Raw genomic sequence first — 20886 nt, 5'->3', positions numbered from 1 at the left:
GAGAGGATCCCTAACTTTGAGATCAATAATTATTCCTGTCTCATTACACAGGACCAGAGCTGGAACAGCTTGCTCCCTTGTATGTTCCATTGCATACAGTTCGAGGAAACGTATCACAGATCTTAGCCACTCTTTTTCATTTTATATATTTGTAGAAACTTTTGCTATCTGTTTTGTATTTTGAGCTAGTTTACTCTCATAATCTATGTTACTTTTCTTTATAGCTTTTTCATGGCTCTCTGTTGACCTTTAAAGATCTCCCAATCCTCTAGTTTCACACTTTGTATGCGTTTGCTTTCAATTTGATATCCTCCTTTATTTCCTTAGATATCCATGGCTGATTATCCTTTTTCTACAATCCTTCCTTTGCTGAGCACTGCGAAAAATCGCTTTGAAGTCCTCCACTGTTCCTCAATTCACCCACCATAAAGTTTTTGCTCCAAGTTTGCCTTAAGCAACTCCTCCCTCATCCCACTATAGTCTCCTTTGTTTAAGCACAAGACACTGGTATTGGAGTTTACCTTCACACACAACCATCTGTATTTTAATTTCAAAATTTCTGCGATTGCTCCTTCCGAGAGGATCCCTAACTGTGAGATGATTAATTATTCCCTGTCTCATTACACAGGATCAGATCTAGGATAGCTTGCTCTCTTGTAGGTTCCATTACATACTGTTCAAGGAAACTTATCACGGATACATTCTATGAATTCCTCCTCAAGGTTGCCTTGACTGACCTGGTTTGACCAATCGACATGTAGATTAAATTTCTCCATTATAATTGCTGTACCATATTTACATGCATCAGCTATTTCTTTCTTTATTGCTCACCCCACTGTGATTATTTGGTGGCTTACAGACTATACCTATCAGTGATGTTTTGTCCTTAGTATTTCTAATTTCCACCCAAATGGATTCAACCTTTTTTTCCATAGAACGTATATCATCTCTCGCTACCATCCTGATGTCATTCATAACTATCAGGGCTACATCAACCCCGTTACCTTCCTGTCTCTCCTTCTGAATATCTGAAACCCCTGGATATTTAACTCCCAGTCGTGACCTCCCTGCAATCATTTCTCTGCAATGCCCATTAAATCATACTCATTCGCAATGATTTGTGCCGTCAACTCATTTACCTTGTTTTGAATGCTACAAGCATTTTAGGTAAAGTGCCCTAGTGCTAGTTTTTATACCTTCCTTTTGAATTCACCACCTCCATTAGTAACATCTCCTGAGTTCTTTTTCCTTTTAACTTTTTTCCTAATTTTCTATGTAGTTGAAACCTTCTCCCCATGCTTTACTTCCCATTAACTATTATACTTCCCGTAGTTTTACTCTTCACTTCTCCTCAACTGGCACAGAAATTAAATCCAGGCTGTTGGCATTGCTCTGAATCACGAATCAGCAAGTAATTAGTCAAATTACTCGAACAGAAGTATTTCCTATTTTGAACAGATCGACAGTATGCCTGTCACTTCAGGACAAGTGAAGAAGTGCATTGGGAACAATCTGGTACTCCCCAAAGTAATGGATATAGTACTGCGAGGCAAGACTTCAGAACAAAGCCTGACTTGAAATTGTACTACACTAGAAGACTGGAGCTGTATAGTCAGGTTGTCTTCTTTGAGAGCTCATATTGATCACTGCACCACCATTGAGAAGATAAGTGTTAGACAAATTGCACAAGGGTCATTGTGGAATTGTGCACATGAAAGAAATAGCAACCAGTAATTTCTGGTGGCCTACAGTAGATGTGGAAATTAAAGAGACAGCTGGAACATGTTCTTCATGTGTGAAGGTATGGAACCTGCCACTGTTAGCGCAGCTGAATCCTTGGGAATGGCCAAAATGAGGCTTGGCAATGGGTGCTTGCTGACTTGCAGGGCTTTGAAGGACATATGTTATTATTCATGGTGGATGCTCATTCAAAATCACCAGAAGTCACCACAATGAAGTCAACTTCAACAGAAATAATGATTGATAAGTTAGAAGTGTTTAGTAGATTTGGATTCTCCAAGCAATTGGTAAGCAACAAAGAACATCAATTTGCCTCCCAAGAATTTGAAAGTTTAGTGAAAGAGAATGGTCTTCAACATGTTAGGTCTGCACCGTACCATTCTGCTATGAACAGACTAGCAGAAAATTTCATTTAAACCATGAAAAACACAGAGCAACCAGGGAGCAAGGTTCGTTGATCAAATGCTTTAATCAATTCCTACTGATGTATAGGAATACCATTTATTCAAGAACTAAAATATCTCCTGCATTATTAATGATGAAGAGACAACTACATTTGGCATTTGACATGTTGAAACCTCCAAAAGCGAAATAACTCGTTCATCATAAGTCAGGACAGATAGAATGACGGGAAAGTAATGCAATGTCTTCCACCAAGGACAATGAGTGTTGGCTAGAAATTACTCCACAGGATATAAAAGGGTTCCTGTCATGATACTTGACCAGACCCAGCCTATCTCATACTATTCAAACCAGAGATTAAGCCATCTGGAGGAGGCATGTGTAGCAGCTGTTGGCAGGAAGAACTGGTTCGCTAGAAAAGGAATCTGCTAAAAACCCTATTCAACTATACAAAGCCCTGGTCTGAATCTACCCGAAACCCAAACACCAACAGACACTGTTGAGGGAGATAACTCAACTTCAGACCAAGCACAGAGTAAACCTCTAGTTATAACATCAACACCAGTCAAAACAAACACCGATGATGTTCACACAAAGACAGAACAAATGCCAGTAGTAACAACCTGTGCAAAGAGGAAGACACCAAGGCTCACTGGCAACCATTCCAAGAGTGACGATCTCCAAATTGTCTGACTGATTATTGTTCATATTACACTGTTTGAAATGTTTGGGGACACTCAATTTAAGTGGGGAAGAAATGTTACATATTTTTATTGCGTCTCAATTGCTGCAATAAGCACTGTGTACTAATATATGCATGTCATTGCCGGAAGTGATGTCACAGTTCCCCCCCACTAGCGGCCTGTCACAGTAAAGAAGCAGCCTGTAGCAAACACACCTTGTAAATAAAGCTCTGTTAGTTTTTAACCTTCTATGCTTCCTAGCATCAATATCATAATACATAACAGCAGCTAATTCAGTTATAACCAGCAAATAAAAGCCCAGTTTTTCATAGTTTAAAAAGCATTTGTGTCTTGGAGTAATCTAATTAAAATTAAAGAATAATAATTTTAAAGAATTATGATTATTTCCCCATTGTATTTTGAGAGAGGAAAGAAATCTTGTATTTCCAAAAATGCTTACTGTTCTAGTTTGATCATAAATCAAGCATTTACACTACTTCAGATTGACTCAGAAACTCATTTATTCAAATCTGAAACCATAAATATAACAAAATAGTTCATCTTCACATACTTCAAACATACAGATGTAATCCTGGCTGTGACTAAAACGTTTTGAAGTTCTGATATCCTTTTTCAACCAGGTTCTTCTGTCAATCTCATCAGTTCAAAAAAAAACTAATGAATTTTGTAATTTAGCTAAATGCATTGTGACAGCAGGTTTTCAAATTATCTAATAATGGATGACATTGTAAAGCTTGCATATACCACATTAGAGGATGCCCATTTTGAACCTTCTCCATACAGCATCTTAGCTGTACTTCAGGAGGGAATTAAAGTCACTCTTGACCACTCATGGAGCAACCTTTATTTCCACTTGGTTCAGTGCTTATTTTAAAGAATATTCTGTTAAAGTTGCTCCATTTCAGTTACTCCATTAAAGTTACTCATTTGAACAAAGCGAGAACAGACAGCTGCCCTCAGCCAAACCAATTTCAGCACCACCAACAGCTCCCACAGAGGTACCACATTTCAGATCTGGATAACTCTCATTTTCGATACTGTACCATCTACTGTTTATTGAGCACTAGCTTTCATTTCACATTTAACTACAATTTACTGTTAAAGTTGAGTTTCTTTAAGTTTGTCAGGTAAACAAACTGGAGAGACAGCTACAGTAGGTTAATTTGGTAGCTAGTTAGAAAGGATTCTTCTAGCCAGCATTGCCTAACTCAACTCCATAGAATTTCAGTGAGCATAAGTATAGGTGATCTTGCTAAATGCATAAAAGCAAGCAAGCAAGAAGAAAGCAGGTTGTGACAGTGTAATTCGAGAGAGAGGGCCCAATTTTATCGTCCATTTTTGGATGCAAAAACTTGGTAAAGTCAGACGTGAGAAGAGTAGCATGATAAGTGACCACTCCCCCTTTACCAAATTTCTAAAATGGTCGTGATTGGGACTGCGCCCAGAACTGGCACGACAGCAATTTAAATATACTTAAATTGAATTAGTGGGCTGGACACCCAACTTTGCCAGCACTTTCTCTTTTACCATTTCATTCGCCCATCCAGATTCAGCACGAAACAGACATGGTCTGCAAAGGTCTGATTCGGGCATCCAGGTCAACTTTGTATGGGTCAGGTTCACAATAGATTCCTTTGCTATTCCTTTAAAATCAATTTTGATAGATTAACTTCTGTACTGGTCACAATATGTTACGTATTAATCCTAATATATAGTATGATATTTATACATAGGATGACCCATTAGCAGATGTTTGTTTAGTTTCCCTTATGGCAATGGAATTATAAATGCTCCAAACTCATGTTAAGTTGGCCTATCATCTCTACAAATCAGAGACGTTCATACCAAACGTCTGCTTTGTGTTTGATGCAAATGCCCCAAAACACTTCAAAATATTGCATCTCCACTCCAAGGGTTTCACATGTCTGGAAATGAGCCAATCTAAACAGGTTTTATTTTGTTCTTTTGGGTTGATGTCATGTCCCAACTTCAGCACCACAATTCTTCAGGTGATGTTAGTAGAGGTTAAATATAAAAAGGTGAGAATGTCTAGATTGGAAGTCCAAAAATTGTGCATGAGAACTACCTTCCCATTATATTAACTGTAATGGAAACATTGGAGGGAGGGAGTATTGGAAGTGACATTTATGATCAGCAATAGACATCACTTTTTTAAAAAACTGATAAATAACAAGTTTAAATTGAAATACCAGTCATTAAGTGGTGCTTGCTGCATTAGGCAACTTAAACACTTTGTGAACTCATTTTAAAAAGGGGAATAATCTTTTAGATTATCTTTCTATTTAATTTATTAAGCTTTCGATTTAGTGCACATTATGATGCGGACCAATTGAATCATAATGTATATTTACAAATCGGCTCCTGGTGAAATGAAAACTTTCCCACTATCTATTCGATTTGCTCTCTTTCAAACTTCTACCATATCTATCAACTTACAATTAGCAACAACTTTGGGATCAATTAATACATTAGTTTAAGACTACACGGTTGTACAGCATTGAATAATTTCAAAAAGTTGAACAGCATGATTTGTGCTGCTAGGCGAAACAATTGCTTTTTAAATTAATTGTAACAGATTGTTTTATTGCAGAAGTATGATTCTCTTAAATACTGCAAACTCTTCTTAGTTAAGTGAGTAATGTATCTTACATAAATTAGATTTGTATATCAAACATACACAGATAATAGTTAATCCATCAACTTTGATTCACTTCTTCAGCCAATTTATTTTGTTTGAATGAGTTTTGCCCTCGTTATAACACTATCTGCATCACACTTCTAAACTCTGAGGAACAAACAAGTTACAGCTTTTAATGCATGTATGTTACTATATGCATCATTATGCATTGATGTATGAGCATAGTGGTTGCCTCACTAATCAAATAATCAACCATACAGTAAATTTGAATTTTCTAATGAAACTGTGGACCTATACATTAATTTCTCACTAAATCTTCATTTTGTATTGCTAAGTCTTCAGATAGTACATGGAAAACTATTGTCACCACCTTACCCTCTAACAACTTCTCCCCAACTCTCATGAAGAATGCTGAATATAATGGGGTACAGTTCCACAAATGTCCGTCACCTTTTGGCATTCTACATGTTTTTAAATAAGAGTCATCAGGCTATTCAATAAGGCATCGCAGAGCATCATCTGATGTCCACCCCACAAGCCCAAACTTCCAGCCATACAGATATCATACCTTCTAGTGAGCATTGCTTGTGAGCAATTCAGGGTTGGGACTTCTGATTGATTCTTTTCCTCTTTAGACCCCAAGACAATCAACAAATTTACACAGACCAAAAATCAAACTTCAGTGCTTTTTCAAAAATTGCCTTTGTCCAGATGTTATTCTAAGCTAGGGGAGAGAGGCAGCCTTTTCAAATTATAAATATTGTGCAATGAATGTTCTACCTTTAAACTATGCCTAGCAAAATCCCATTCTCTAAATTACTTTTGTTTCATCTCATGATTCTGTAATATACCTTTCTCCCAGAAGAAATAGGTTAACCGACTAACTCCAATGATTAAATAAACAGAAAGACAAAGCATTATAGGATCGTGACAAAAAAAACTTTGTACTTAAAAGTTTGAGAACTTTTTTGAAAAAATTACTGAACATTCTGAAACCTGTATTTGGTATTATATTCTTGACAGAAAAAAAGCACAGAAGGTTTGCACTCATTTGTACAGACAGTCATTGATATACAGACCAGGATTCTTCTCCTGTGGGATTGTCATCAGATCCAAGCACCATAGCCTAGAAAGCAAGGAATTATGGAGCTCTCTTTCCTTCCATAACACCACAGATTTATTATTATTTATGAGGACCTAAAATTGTTTTTGCAGCCCCAGGAAGAAGCAATAACAAAATCAGTCTGGAAGTAAATATACCAGCAGCACTTACTCAATACCCCACCACACTACTTGAGATAGGTAGGAAAGAATCAGCCAGAAGTAGTCCCAGCAAGGCACAGGGAGGAACTGAGAGACTGGGACTGAATCAAACCAAGTTTCCAATCATTCTCCACTTCTCTCCCTCATGATTTTGGGCAAGGTTGTGGGGAAAGATCTAGCTCCGAGTATCATCATTAGGCACTCACAGATCAGGTATACCAGTCAGATTAAGCGCCCTCTGTCTCATTCCAAAAATGTACCTCATTATCTTCAGATATTTTGTTTCTTTAGATTTGATTAGTTTCATCAAAAAATGCATTCAATTGAGAAATAGTCTCACCAAAAACACATTGCTAACATTTCAAGATTTTGTTTCAGATTTCTCAGATCTACAGTTTAAAATTTCTTGTGGCTAAAAACAATAACTGCTTAAATGCTCTCAAACTATCTTGTCAGCTTAACTTAAAAGACAGATCAAAGCCAAGACTTTAATGGGGATGCTGACAGCACCCAACTTTATTTGGAAAGGCTTGGCAATGCATGGTTTTTCTTAGAATTTCACAATAAGGCAGTGGTGTAGTGTTATTGGCATTGGACTAGTAATCCAGGATAATCTGCTGGGGACCTGGGTTTGAATTCTACCACAGCAGATGAAGAAATTTGAATTCAATAAAAAAAGGAATAAAAAGTCTACTGATGAACATGAAATCATTGGCGATTATCATAAGCCCATCTGAATAATAATGTCTTTAAGGAAAGAAAGTCTGCCATCCTTACTTAGTCTGGTTTATGTGACTCCAGATTCACAGCAATGTGGTTGACTTTTGAATGTCCTCTGAATGGCCAAGCATGCTACTCAGTTCAAGGGCAATTAAGGATGGGAAATAAATGCTGGCCCAGCCAGCGATGCCACATCCATAGAATGATAGAATCTTTACAGTGCAGAGGAAACATCATTAGCCTGAAACATTAACTAAGTAGCTCTCTTGTGATGGCCCATGTGCTCTTGGGGGAAAAAAGTCTACGTTGGGGTGATGGTCCCTTTTAAGAACCAGGTTCCTCTGGAAGATCCTTTATTATAAATGTCATCTCGTTCCCAGTAATTGTGGTAAAGGGAGGGTATTAATTCCTAGGTGTGGTTATTTTTTCAAGCAGGTTAGAATAAGCTGACTGCAGGGAGCGTTTCTTTCAAGCAAAATTCTGAAAACTGGCAAAAAGGTTTAAAACTCTTGAAAGCTGAAGGACTTTACTAAGAACATAAGAACTAGGAGCAGGAGCAGGCTAACAGCAAGGTGAACTTCTAGCTGAGAAGAAAGAAAATTCCCAGACACAACACCGTAGAGGTAAATAACATTAGAATTGGAGCATTCTGGCATAAGCTCATGATGCCAGCATACTGGAGTTGAGCGAAGACTCTACAACTATTGATTTGATTTATTATTTCACATATATTCGCATACAGTGAAAAGTATTGTTTCTTGCGTGCTATACAGATAAAGCATTCTGTTCATAGAGTACGTAAGGGAGAAGGAAAGGAGAGAGTGCAGAATGTAGTGTTAAAATCATAGCTAGGGTGTAGAGAAAGATCAACTTAATACAAGCTAGGTCCATTCAAAAGTCTGACAGCAGCAGGAAAGAAGCTGTTCTTGAGTTGGTTGGTTCGTGACCTCAGATTTTTGTATCTTTTACCCAACAGAAGAATGTGGAAGAGAGAATGTCTCAGGTGTGTGGGCTTCTTGATTATGCTGGCTGCTTTTCCGAGGCAGGTGGAAGTGATTTAAGTTTTGTCGCATGTATTAGTATACAGCGAAGGGTATTACCACTTGCAGGTTATACAGGCAAAGCATACTGCACATAGGGAAGGAAAGGAGAGGGTACAGAATGTAGTGTTACAGTCATACTGTGGGGCGTTTAAAGGGACAATCTGAGCAGAAGTAAGGAGAAGCCCAAGAAATTTCAATCCTTTCATGAATTTTTGAAACAGTATTCAGGCCAAGTGGTTAATCTTCCAGTTTCTGACTTGTGCACTTTGGGGATGTATTCAAATGACTATCAAAGTAAGTTTGAGTTAAGAAGTTTAGTGTACAAGAAACTGTGTTCATTGTACTTTTCATTTCATTAACATAACTGATATTTCAGATAGTGTGTGGTTATTAGAATTTATGTTCCTTTATTTTAGTGTAGTCAAAATTATTTTATTTTAAGCAGTGAACAAGGCAGCTTTATTCTTTTAGCCAAAACAAAATTACTGGTATTTTCACATGTGCTGAATATTGCCAATATTTTTTGTTTTTTTATTTTAATTCTTATGTAGATGCCTCCTTCACAGCATTCTCTTTAATAATTGAACTATAAAAGGAGGAGGGCAAGAGAGTGGAGTACACAGTAGCTTCATGGAGAGACAGAATGTCAGGTTATATCAACTATGCCATTGAGTGGAGGAAGGAATGCCCAAAAGGAAAGCTTATCCCTTTAGCGCCTCTCACACTGCCATGAGGCTCTGCAATGGAGGGGTAGGTGGTCTGTACATTCTCTCAGTTGAGAAAAACTGCATGAGAGGCAAGGAAATTATTAAATTTAATAAACCTAAACCTAACCCACTCAAATTATTTTCTTTTAATTAACTGTAAGAGAATTGGTAAGTTGCATGACCAACTAGTTTATATCTATTTTTGTTAGGGATTTATAGTACATCAAAGTTGAGTCTATTTTGTCTTATTACAGGTGCAAAGCAATCTTTAAAAGGGAAAGAGAAAGATAGTCTTTTCCTGCTTTTATGACCTGACGAGGAGGAGTTAACGCTCTACTATTTGATTTTACAATGTCTCTTATTACAGTAACTTCGACCTTGTAGCTTTAAGGATCTGGCTAAGATACAAAAAGCTCCATTTTTACAATACTACATTATAATGCTTCTATCCTTGCTAAAACAGAATTCCTTCCAATGTATCATAAGCAACATCACAGCAAATCCGCTAAAATCAATACTGAAATAGATTTTCAAAGTAGTTAGGCTGATTTTACCCCCCCCAGAGAAAAAAAACATCATAGCGGTGGGAATACCAGAGCACTCTACACCAATCCATCAAGCATGCTCCAGCCTCCAAGTGTCTCACATTCAGGCACTCTTTTGGTGAGCTGCACATCGGTATTGAGGAGGGCAGAGCCTAAACACACCAGTGAGCTCAGCTGTAGAGAGCCCGGGCACCATTTTGCAAGGCATTCCAATTTCTCAGTGCACTGGGAGACCTTCCCCCCCAGCAATGAGCCTAAGGGCAAAACTCCCTCATCAGCAGCATATTCCCCCACCCACTCCCGACATGGGTCGTCGGCATTGGAGCCCTCCCCCTGACATTCCCCCCGCCACCCCATAATCCACCACTGCATGAGACCCTGCAAAGCCCTCCCAGGCATCAGTTCCCCCTGCATAGCACAATCTCCACCTCAAAAAAAACCCAGAATGTCACAACTCAGGCCCCATCCCTGGCACACTGGCAGTACCCAACTAGTAGTGCCTCATAGGCACTGCCCAGCTATGCCTCCAATAATTGAGGGCTTCAATGTCGTCTCAATCCCTTGGTGTAGCCATCACGTTTGCTCTCCATGAACGGAGGCCAGTACTGATTCACGCCCATGTGATATTCCACCAGAGAGGAGGAATATTCCAGGAGGGGGTATGATTGCGTGCCAAACTCACTAATGAGATTGAAATCCAGTCAGTCAATCTCAAGCTAATCGGTCTTGCACCCTTTCTGGGCACAATCTGGTTTGCACCAGTAGAAAGGGACTGGGACAACTGCAAACTGTTTGGTGCTGCGCACAAAACCAATTTTTAGGCCCACAAGCTCTTTTCTGGATTTGACACAATCTGCGCCAGTTGCGGTGAGGTCAGAAAATTGTCCCTGTTATTTCTTCAGGAACATGCATTGTGAAATTAGTGCTTAAAATAAAAATTCCCTCTTTGCAACTAAAATGGTAAATCATTGAGATTCTGGTTTTAGATATAGATACTTCTTCAATTGCTGATCATGCTTTCTGAACCCAAACTTAAACCTAAACCTAACCCACTCAATCTTCACCTCCGTGCCCCCAGACCTGAATTTGCTGACTGTTTCTATGGTGTGGTTCCAAGGTACTAGCAGCTCCTTGGGGATCCAATCTGTGCCTATTTATCACATGCTAGTAAAGACAGGATCTTTATCCGATGGTGTATAAACAGTTTATACACCATCGGAATGGAGTCCAATCCTTCCCTTACCCCAACATTCGTGCACAAGGACTCCTCATCGTTAAATAGCGATCTGGAACTGAAACTGGACTGATGTTGCCTCCTTTTCCTAGGGACACTGAATGAAATGGTTGCATCAGCCAACATCAGATAATTCACACAGGCTATTAAACCTGGAATTTCCACTGCCATGCCACTGTGCATCTACTCAGTGGACCAACTTAATCTTTACTGGAATGTTCTCCTCCTACTTACTTTTCAGTCCTAATCTGCATAATAAAAAATAAAACCTTCTCTTGTCATTTGCAGCCATGAATAAAGGAGTGCTAATTAGGGAGAGCAGGGTATAGTTGTGAATTGCTGATAGATAAAAAGTTGAAACGTCATAGCAGGTAATGGATATCAGAGATATTTCAATGCTTTGACCTTATCTTTCCAATATCAAAGCCACAGCATTTTAGTACGCATAATATTATTGTCATTACATTATTACACAGGTCACTAACTTCCCACTTCCTTCTTAACTACGTGCCAAGCAAGCCTACTTGCTACTCCATGTGTCTCACAGCCATTACTCCTGGCTGACTCACTTTCCAATATCACTTGAACTGAAATTTAGAGTGTTTTAATGGGGCAGCATGCTAGCACAGTGGTTAGCACTGCTGCTTCACAGTTCCAGGGATCTGGGTTCAATTCCCAGCTCAGGTCACTATCTGTGTGGAGTTTGCATATTCTCCTCGTGTCTGCATGGGTTTCCTCTGGGTGCTCCAGTTTCCTCCCACAGTCCAAAGATGTGCAGGTTAGGTTGATTGGCCATGCTAAAATTGCATCTTAGTATACTAGGGCTTAGGTCAGAGGGATTAGCGGGTAAAATATGTAGGGATATGGGGGTAGGGCCTGGGTGGGATTGTGGTCAGTGCTGACTCGATAGGCTGAAGGGCCTCTTTCTGCACTGTAGGGTTCTATGATTCTAATGAGAAACCAGGTGCTATTAATATCCTCAGAAGGAGTCAAACACCCAGGTGTTTTATTGGAGAGAAATATTCATGAACAGGGGAAAATAAATGGACATTAAAGTTAAATCTTCTGCTTTGTTTTTAAAGCAAAGTGTTCCTGGTGCTAAGATATTTTAATATCAAATCAAAAGTGCTACAGCATATTCATAATCCTCATCTTTGCTATAATCCTCATGGTCCCACTCCACCCAATGCTTGTAACCTATTCCAGCTCCTATCCTGTTCCTCCGATTCTAACTTCCTGGGCATTTCATTTCTCTATACTTTCTTTTATTTATTCATTCATAGGATATGGGTGCAAACAGCAAGGTACATCCAGTAGTGCTGTTAGATAGGAAATTCCAGAATTTTGACCTAGTGACAATGAAGAAATGGGCTGTAGCAGGCCATGTCCATATGCAAGAAGACCGGAACAAAATGAAGACTTGGCCTGAAAGTGACATTCATGTCAAGTAATGACCATCTCCAACAAGATAGAATCCAACTATCTTCCCTAGACATTTAATGGCAGAACCATCACTGAATCCCCTACTATCAATGTCTTGGGGGTTACCATTGATCAGAAACTGAGGTGGACCAGCCATAAAAAGTACTGTGGCTAGAAAAGCAATTCAGAGCCTGTAAATACTTGGAGAATTCATCTTACTCGCAAAGCCTGTCCGCCATGAGTCAGAACTGTGGTGGGATACCCTCCACTTACTTGGATGAGTTCAGCTCAACAAGTCTGACACTATCCAGGATAAAGTAGCCTGCTAGATTGGCACCCCATCCACCATTTTAAAAATTCGCTCCCTCCATCACTGATTCATAGTGGCAGCAATGTGTGCCATCTACAAGATACACAGCAGCAACTTACCAAGTTACCTTTGCCACAATCTTCCAAACCTGTGATTACTACCATCTAGAAGCACAAAGCAGCAGATGCGTAGGAACACTACCACCTGCAAATTCCTCCCTAAGCCACACATCATCCTGACTTGGAACAGCAATATATTCACTGACACTGGGTCAAATTCGTGGAACTCTCCCTAACAGTACTGTGGTTGTGCCTACACATTGATTACAGCAACTCACCACCACTTTCTCAAAGACAATTAGGACAGACAATAAATGCTGGCCTCATCAACAACATCCACATCCCGTGAAAGAATAAAATGGAATATATTTTCAAGTCAGCATAGTGCATAATTTGGATGGGAACCTGAGGTCTTAAACTGTTACTGGGATCTGCCATCATGGGCCTACACTATAAAACCCTACATCAACACCCTTTTTCTCCACACCTTCAAAAGCATCTTGGTCTCCACTCTATTCATCTGTTTCAGTTAAGCATGTTTCTCCTTTGCAAAGCACTTTGAAATGTTTTACTGCATGCAATGTGCTATAGAAATGTAATCTATTAAAATGGTCCCAAAGCACTGGTTTGCTGATGCTGATTGAGGGTTGTGTGGGGAAAGAGACAGAATGAAGGTTAAAAACTGCTACCAGATTTGTGGTTACTGACTATTATCCAGCACCTATAAGATTCATCAGGTGAGGATTAGATTGGGTTTGTCTAGCACATTCCTTTATAATTAAGTAGCCTCCTTACACTATAAAAAAGATAACTTCAGGAAGATTCTGGACTGAAGGGTGGTTGCAAATGTGAAACTCTCTCAGCGAGAAGTCAGAGCTCTAACAGAAAAGAGGCAGGAAGAAAGAAACAACAAACAGTTCATTGTGCTGACACAAGTCAGGGAGCCAGCTTAACTGAATTCTTCCCAACACCCTCAATTGTTCCAGTACACTCCCTGCAATAGTTGCGCAATTGAAGCACTGAATGAACTGATACAAAAAGGACAGGGGCTAACTAACAGGAGCAAGGAAAAAAACAAAATAGGTTAAATCTATCTGCACAAGGTCAGTGCTATATCCACTTTTAATAAACAAGGATCAACGGACTCAAGATAGAAGGAAAATTACTTGCATTTGCATCTAGGTGCTAAAAGAACCAAAATATTGCTTTGCATGCCAATGCTGAGATTATCTTTATTTAGAGTCTGCTGTTGCCAAAAGTTGTATTTTTTTTAAATAATAATTCCTTAAAGATTATCATAGCCATGAGGGAAAGGAATGTTAATATCATTGGACTCTTTTCTGCTGAGATCTCTAGAGACATAATTTAACAAACTGATTTCAATTCAGAGAGAAAAGAACTTTTCTGCAGCTGTGATATTGGGCCCACAGATTCTGCATTGCTCAATTTTAAAGAAAAATAACAGCGAATTTAATCAGGTTTTTATGTAATTTTCATTCCCTTCAATGCACCATTCATCATTAAGCTTTGTAGTACTGGCAGAGGATCCTATGAAGGGACAGTAGTGGAATTTTACTGGCCTGTCCACCACAGGATTTAGAACAGGCCTGGGGCAAAGCATAGGAAGATCTGTTGACCTCAGCTGGGATTTTACGGTTTCGGAATGACCACGGCTGTAAAATCCCACCCATAACATCTGATTTTATTTAGATTGCAAGTATATTTCCCCGTTTACTTCCTTTTCTAGGTACAATTCTCACCTCTTGCTTTATCAAACATGTCTACGTGTAGTCAATTTAATAGTATATCTGTGTTCATGCATCCAAGACACTGAAATCTGGAAAGTCCCAGGTTCATTTTCTGACCTGTTCTATGTTAACTGATTTCAACTCATGCAAACCAGCAAGTAAGACAACCATAGCTGCTGCCCTAATTTCTGTTTACTGATCCAAGCCATGGATGTTGCATAAACATTTGTGGATTTTGAACATTACCTGGCTGAGCAGGGTTACCCACCACAGAGTAGCCCACTAACAGATATCAAAACCTGGGGCCATCCCATTTCAAATGGCTCAGTACCTACCTGGACAGAATGTCACCAAGGGAAGATGTGCAAGTGAGGATACTTTGGGATTGTTAAATTAACAATACAGTATAAGAATAAGATGAAAAATTGATAATCAGATGAGCAGTTTCAATAATCCTGATAGGGCTCTGAACCCTAAACTGTGTACATAAAATAGACCAAATTACTCAAAGCACTGCCACACTACATGTGGAGAGGTTCAGCACACTGGGAACACCTATCACATCACTCCACTTATGTAAAGCCTTTCATATTACACAATGTTCCTCGATATGCTTTACATGCAGAGTGGTCAGGAAATAGGGTCATTCATTACCAGCTTCTCAAGGGCAATGTGGGATGGGCAATAGATAGTGGCCTTGTCAGCAATGCTCAAATCGCATGAATGAATAACCAAAAAAAGTGGAAGATGACCAAAAGCATATTCGAAGAGATAGGTTCCAAGGACAGACAAGTTGCAGAAAAGGAATAGACAGAAAATTGCAGAATGCAGAGGATTGGGATGGACAGTAAATCAGGGTTAGAAGAAAGAAGATCAGTGCTGTGAATCAGAGATAATTGCCAAGGTAGAGTTAACCATTGTGCTATAGAAATTTGAAGACGATGAGGATTTTGAAATAGATACATCAGGGAATTGGGAGTCAGTGGACAACAGGAATGATGAATTTGTGGGGCTTTTAATGAGTTGGGAGAGCACCACAAATAGAAAAAAAAAATCCCTTTTTGACAGTCCCATCAACTCAATATCTCTAGATAAAATTGGTCCATAGTCTGATTTTGTCTATTATTACTCCACATTTATCCTGTAACACTAAAAAAGGGGTCGGGCTGCAAGAGAACAGGAATGCACTGACAATACTCAGCACACCTGCAGGGTGTCAGGAGAACTCCCCATCTCTGATTGTTGTAATTATAATTTAAAGATTAAGACAAGTTGATAATTATGTTAAAAAAGCATACAGGATTCTAGGTATTTATAAATAAAGGTATAGAGTACAAAAGCAAAAGTTTATAAATTACTGGTTAGGCCTCAGCTGGAGCATTACATCCAATTCTGTGAACCACACTAGAAGAAGGATGTGAAAGATTTGAAAGAATACAGATGAAATTTATTAGAATGGCAGCAGACAACTGAGACCAGTTAGGAAGAGATGGGGAAGCTGTTTCTCTTTAGAACAAAGGCAGCTATGGGGAGGTTTAGTAAATGCTCAAAATTATAAAGGGTTTTGATAAGAAAAGACAGGGAGAAACTGTTTCCATTGATCATAGGATTGATAACTAGAAACTATACAAAATCTTGGGTTAGACTACGCCTAGAGTGTTGAGTGCAGTTCTAGAGTTTACATTATAGGAGGGATGAGATAACACTGGAAAGGGTGCAGAGGAGATTTACCAGGACATTGCCTGGGCTGGAAAGTTTTAGTTATGAAGAGAGATTGAATAAACTCAGGTGGTTTTCCTTGGAGCAGAGGAGACTGACAGAACATTTCTTTTGTTACGTCATCAGTTATGTCTATCTGACTCGCACTCAGATCTGAACTTGTGTCGGAGTAACTACTGGTACTCTACATTTTTTTAAGCGTATCTTCGCTCCCAGACTGTTGCTATCCTTTTGGAAAATACAGGAAGGATTTCTGAGTGGGTTTTCCGCACATTGAACTGGGCTGAATGCTCCTTCAGTGGTCAACAAGTCTTGGCATTGGACTCAAACACAGAACTTCTGGTCAAGGGGTAAGGACGCTACCACTGTACCAGAAAGTCTCCTGGTATGACTGAGATGTATCAAATCCCACCATGGCAGATGGTTGAATTTGAATTCTATAAAAGATATTGGAACTAAGAATCTACTAATGACCATGTAACTATTGTCAATTGTTGTAAAACTCCATCTAGTTCATTAATGCCCTTTAGGAAAGGAAATCTGCTGTCCTTATTCAGTCTGGCCTACATATGCCTCCAGAGCTATAGCAATGTGGTTGATGCTCAACTTGTCCTCTGAAAGAAGCCAACTAAGACTGGGCAATAAATGCTGGCCAGCCAGTGATGCCCATATCCCACAAATGAATAAAAACAGGGACACAGATTTAAGGCAAGGGATAGGAGGTTTAGAGGAGCTGTGAAGAAAAATGTTTTCACCCAGAGTGGTGCGAGTCTAAAACTCATTGGCTGAAGTGGCGGCAAAGGCAGAGACCCTCATGACCAAATGTGCATTTGTGATATCAGAACACACAAGGCAATGGGTCAAGTGCTGGGAAATGGGATTAGAACAGTTAGGTGGTTGTTTTTGACCAGCGCAGACACAATAACTGAAGGCCCATTTTTGTGCTGTAGACCTCTATGATTCTAGTACCACAAAGATTTTTTTAAAAACAAAACAGCAAGTTAGGATCCGGAATGGACCACTAGAAATATAATGGAAACAAGTGCAATAATAATTGTCAAAAGGGAATTAGATTCATATTTGAAAAAGACAATGGAGATAAGGCCAGGGATTGGTAGTTAAATGGCTCTGTCAAAGAGCTGTCACAGGAACAGTGGGTTGAATGGCATCTTTCTGTGCTGCATGATTCTAAAATTACAGAATTGGGGGGGGGGGCTGCCTCCTTGAACCTCTGCAGTTCATGTGCTGTAGGTACACATACAGTGCTGTTAGAGAGGGAGTTCCAGGATTTTGGCCTACAGTGACAGTGAAGAAACGGCAATATATTTCAAGTACCCAGCAGAGGTCTTTAATGTTACGAAGGAGGTAAGACAGACATAGAAGAGATGGTTCTATTGGTAGGCATGTCCAAAACTAGCAGCCACAACTAAAAGCACCACCAATAAATCTAATAGGGAGTTCAAGAGAAGCTTCTTAGCTCAGGATGATAAGGTTATAGAAATTGATACAATATGGAGGGGTTGAGCATACAACATAGATGAATTTAGGGAAAGATAGATTAACACATGAGGGAGAAAGGAATAGAAGGCTAATTTTTTAGGATTAGATTAAGAGGAGGAGGAGGCGGCTTGTGTGGAGCATAAACACTGTAATGACCAAATGAATCTTTTTCTGAGATGTAGACTCCACGTGATTATGAATTTGGACTTCTCTTTTAAATAGAAAATTTATCATTCAAGTTAAATTTTCAAAATTAGGAAATTTGGTCATGGAAAATAATTTTTCATAAAAAAAGTTTAAATTCTAGGAGTGCAAAACAAGAGTTGGGACACAGGAGAGCACATCAAGTGTAATAGAGCTGCAAATTAAATTAGTCAAGGAAGGTGCAGCAAGTGAACAAGCACAAGTGAAGCAATTATATATGACTGTCTTTAAGGTAGGTTCTTGATTAATAAGGGGATCAGGGGTTATGGGGAAAGGCAGAAGAATGAGGATGAGAAAAATATCAGCCATGATTGAATGGCAGAGCAGATTCAATGGGCCAAGTGGCCTAATTCTGCTCATATATCTAATGGTCTTATACAAATGGGTCTGAAAGATATGCGAAAGTGTATAAATTGAGGCTAATTTATCAAAAGAAATGTCAGTATTGTTGATCTTAATCTTTCTATAAGCAGTTTTCAGAACCAAATTTAAATCATTTATATTCATACACATAATCCTACATATAGTATGCACTAATACTTAGAAAATTGTGCTTTGTGCAAATTTTAAGATAGCTCAAATTTTTCAGCAAATCAGTAAGAACATAAGAACATAAGAAATAGGAGCAGGAGTAGGCCATCTAGCCCTTCGAGCCTGCCCCGCCATTCAATAAGATCATGGCTGATCTGTCGCGGCTCAGTTCCACTTTCCTGCCCTCTCCCCATAACCCTTAATCCCCTCTCTTATCAAAAACCCATCAACCCGCTTCTTAAAAATATTTAGCGAGGCAGCCTCCACCACTTCAACGGGCAGAGAATTCCAGAGATTCACCACCCTTTGAGTGAAGAAGTTCCTCCTCAACTCCGTTCTAAACCGCCTCCCCTTTATCTTGAGGCTGTGCCCCCTAGTCCTACTGTCTTTTTTGAGCGGGAAGAGTCTCTCCACCTCTATCCTATCCATCCCATTCATCATCTTATACGTCTCAATGAGATCTCCCCTCATTCTTCTAAACTCTAACGAGTACAAGCCTAGTTTATTCAGCCTCTCCTCATAGCTCAATCCCCTCAACTCCGGTATCAGCCTAGTAAACCTCCTCTGCACTCCCTCCAGGGCCAAAAACAAGTGGGTAGTGGTAATGTGATTTCTGCAAAACTTTACACTATCCATTTATGTTGCTGCCTTTCACCAAACATTGCAATAACTTCTACTAGTTACTCCATTTTACTTTAAGTAACACCATTGCGCTCCATTATTAAACTGAACACCTAACATTTATAAAAAAAGGACACTTGTAAATCCCCAAAGACATATTTCTGCCTCAGTGCTGTATAATTTAAAACATATGCTCCCTTTGCAATCGTGATGGACCACACAATATCACACTGCAGAACATTCAGAGCAAATCTGCAATATTTAAAAGAGAATGGTTGAAGTGAATACTATTGATACATTAAATAAGTATTAGATGGAGAAGGGAATAGCTGATTACAAGACTAGATTTAGATGTGGAAAGATGTGAGGAGGCTCATAAACACAGGCATTGTTTCTATGCCATTTATCCTAAGTATATAATCCTGTGGAACACATATTAGTTAGCTAGCTAATTACAGGTATGTATACCCGATTAAACTAGTGCCATGGCACAATTCAAAATTAGCAATTTTATTTATACAGCACTTGCTAGTTAGAAAGTAATATTTCAGGTCAGTGACTAGGAAATGAGATCTAGCAGAAGAGAAGAGAAGCAGTAAAGGAGTAGATATGATCAGGGTCAAAAGCCAGGAGGCATTTGAAAGATGAAGCTGAAAGGGTGTGCAAACTTTGGAGGCAAACAGGCCCAGAAGGTGGACAAAGAGCAATCGAAAATGAAACTGGCAACAGCAGAACAAGAAGTGGGCCGCTAAATATACTGGCAGTATGGTGGAGGAGAAAATAAGGGCCAAGACTATGAGGAATTTGGGGGATGGGGGGAAAGAATGGTGAACAAGGAATCTTAAAAATTAGTTCTCTGTAGCACAAAAACCCAAGCAAAGTACAGAAGTAGATCTTAATGCAGGTAAAAACATGGAATTACAAGAAAACATGAGAAATTCAGTCACAAAAATAATAATACGATGGATTAATTGTGAAGGTGATAAGGGATAACAGTAGAGGCAGGTAACTGCAGAGATAAAACAAAATTGACTTGGGGGAAATGTTTGATGTAGTGCTTTAGATATCTGGTCTTTCACTTCTGAGGCTTTGGTTTCATCCTATCTAGTCCCATGTAGAAGTCCCATGTGAAATCAATTTGACAATCTCAATCTACTTCTTCATAAAACTAATTTTAGGGAAAAAAGCCCATAGGTCAGTTGGCAGTATATGGGAGGAAGGAAGGGGAAGGAAATCAAATGTGCAATTGGGGCTGCTTTTCTGAAATTAGAGCAGAGTATCTGTGCAATGTCTGATCTGAAATGCTTGATTCTGGCATTCCTCAGAGGCAGTAAATACAGCTCAATGAAGGAAGCGGTTAAGTAAGAGTTGGGCATCATCATCATCCAGATGAAACCTTCCAGGTGGTGTAAATACTTATTACTATGCTATGTTATTTTCTATTTTGTTTTACAGGGGTCAGATAGTTGGTGAATAAATAGAATGGATAGAAATTTGATAAACCACTATGTAAGTGGAATCTGAACAAATATTACATCCACTGATTTCTAGTCTGCACCAAAAAAGGCTGTGCACAATTTCCAGAATATGGGTAAAAAAATGGTCTCCAAATAATACAGGCAATTTAAACTTAACCAATTTCTAGAAATCCCAGTGAGAGAAATGCACTTTTATTTCCCCATTCGACTCCTAGGTGCATGTGGATTAAAAAACTATCGAGATGCTAGTTAGGATCTTGTACAGTATAAACTGATC

The 20886-nt window shown here is 39.1% G+C and overlaps 1 protein-coding gene across 1 annotated transcript in view; it reads right to left on the bottom strand.

Annotated features, from left to right (window-relative positions):
* LOC145361110 (voltage-dependent P/Q-type calcium channel subunit alpha-1A-like) overlaps window positions 1-20886 on the bottom strand; it is a 649898-nt gene that overhangs the window by 575203 nt on the left and 53809 nt on the right. The gene's annotated exons all lie outside the window — the stretch shown is intronic.

The sequence above is a fragment of the Carcharhinus amblyrhynchos genome, chromosome 33 (genome assembly GCF_965287045.1).
Source record: "Carcharhinus amblyrhynchos chromosome 33, sCarAmb.v2.hapA, whole genome shotgun sequence".
Classification (NCBI taxonomy): domain Eukaryota; kingdom Metazoa; phylum Chordata; class Chondrichthyes; order Carcharhiniformes; family Carcharhinidae; genus Carcharhinus; species Carcharhinus amblyrhynchos.
The sequence above is the reverse complement of the archived record's forward strand: the minus strand, read 5'-3'. Positions and strand labels throughout refer to the sequence as shown.